This window comes from Dipodomys merriami, unplaced genomic scaffold (genome assembly GCF_024711535.1).
Source record: "Dipodomys merriami isolate MVZ:Mamm:240054 unplaced genomic scaffold, mDipMer1.0.p SCAF_1082, whole genome shotgun sequence".
Lineage (NCBI taxonomy): Eukaryota > Metazoa > Chordata > Mammalia > Rodentia > Heteromyidae > Dipodomys > Dipodomys merriami.
The window spans coordinates 39,486-41,817 of NW_027202363.1; positions in this window are offsets into that span (position 1 = coordinate 39,486).

The window sequence follows — 2,332 nt, forward strand, 5'->3', positions numbered from 1 at the left end:
CTGTGAGCATAGAAATCTGAACTTTGCCAAGATGCTTGGGGACAGCAGAGGATGGGGAAAGAAAACAGCAGAAAAGAGTGAAAGGAGCTCCATTCCTACCACAGCTCTGCGGCTTCAGAGGAGCTGCGGAGAGTAACAGGATTTGCCTCTCTTGCAGCTGGTGACACAGCTCATTAGGGAAAAGCCTGCTTAATGTGTGCACATGTACACACACACACACACACACACACACACACACACACACACACATACACACACACACACACACACACACACACACACACGAAAACAAATCTCTCTGGACTGAGCAAGGGGCACCCAGACTACCTCTGGGGGAAGGGGAAGAAGACAGTTGTTAGAAAATATGCCCACTAAGGATGAACAACTGCTCACTTTAAAAAGTCCTGCCCGCCTTACAGCCGGATTCCAGACCAAGGACAGTCTAATGACATACAGAACGTGAAATTTCCTTAATATAGCCAGTCACTCAACTGTAGCTTTTCTTAAATAACACTCCAGACACTTTCCCTTTGTAACGCGTACCTATTCCCTGTGTAAGTTTTCTTTAACCTTTTACCAATTTGTTTCTTTTCTTCAACTTCCAAGAATCAATATGCAGATTTATATTGCCACCATTTAGTCACAATAATTCCTTTGAGTTTATTTAGAGGAGGGGGAGGGGGGAAGGAGTAGCTAAGGAATAAAAGTCATGTTGGTTGTATTTGCTTTTGGAGTTGCAAATCTTCCTGATTTGCACAGGACCGAGTACAATGTACATCTAGATGAAAGCCCCGTGTGGGACCAGAACCTCTCATGCACAAAGGCGGGGCAGTGGGCCCCTGAGGGACTCTCGAAGCTGCTGGCCAGAAAGACTGCCTGGAGTGCCGGCTCAGGACACGAGAGGAAAGGCACACCAGCCTCCAGAAGGCACCTAGACTGGCAGCTGATGCTTTCTAACTTGGTACACATGCCCAAAGGCATGTGGCATTCCAATTTGGCAGGAACTTATAAATCAGCAGGAGCAACTGCACTGCCGAGGGGCCTGAAGGCAGCTACGTAACACGTTCAGTGGGCAAACCTTTATCTGCTCAGCCCCCAAAGGCTAGCAGGTCTGTTCTGCTGCTTTGTATGCAGTGACCAGACTCAGCTATGTCACTGGCTACAATGCTGTGGAAACCAAACAGCTCCTTCCCTCAGTGTTGACTATAACTCAAAATCATCAACTGGAAAAATATTAATTACACAATAAATGTGTGAAACTAGAATGATTTTTCTGCAAATGTTTAAATTAGGAATAGTGGCTCCAAAGGTTGTTTAAAAAAGTATTCAAAATTACCTAATCTTCCACACACACACAAAAAAAATACCATGACACAAACAATGCCCAATGACTGAAAAAGCAGGGAGTATGATGCCTACCAGGCTGGGGTGGGAGGCACTAAGCTGGACAAGCATGACTACACAGATGGAAAGGCAGATCCTAGCCAGATCCTTGCCAGGACACATATTGTAGAGAGCTGCGAGAGGCCGCACCTGGAAGATGGCGCCGGCTTCCACCCTCCGCCTTCCCGATGGTGAGTGCTCTCTGTGGTAAACAACTCCTTATATGGCTAAGGCAAAGAATCTGGCTTGCTTCCGTGCACCTGAACCTATTGGCGGTTCCCACGTGGCGTATCAGGGTTGGCTACCCAGCGGGTACTTAAGGCTGTGGGGAATTCTCCCCAGGGTTGGGGTCAGAAGATGAATAAAAGGTCCTGAAAAAACTGCAGAGAGAAGAGCCCGGTGTCGCGTCTTCCTTGCTGGTCAAGGCGGTAGCGACACGTGGCGGCCCGTACGGGGAACTCAGCCATAACCCCAAGGAGGACTCAGAACTCTCTGCGGTCAGGTGGTGCACCGGTAAGTCCCCAGGTAAAAGGGGAATCCGCGACAAAAGTGGGGGTAAGTCCCCAGGTAAAAGGGGAATCCGCCACAAGAGCGGGAAGTAAGTTCCCAGGTAAAAGGGGAATCCGCCACAAGAGCGGGGAGTAAGTTCCCAGGTAAAAGGGGAATCCGCCACAAGAGCGAGGGGGATTTTTGCTCTTCTCGGTAGATAAAGAGAGAGTGAGAACCCGGGGCTAGTCAATATAGTAGCCAAAAGTGTAAGTAAAAGTTTGTTTACCAGCTTTAAATGTTTAAAACATGGGCGCTTCTTCTTCGCACCCAATTTTTTTGGCTCTCAATGAGCTACTGCACTCAAAAAAGTTAAAAATAAAAAAGAGTACTTTAGAGAGATTTTTGAATGAATGTGACATCGTTGCCCCGTGGTTCGCTGTCTCCGGAAGCCTCACGGTGG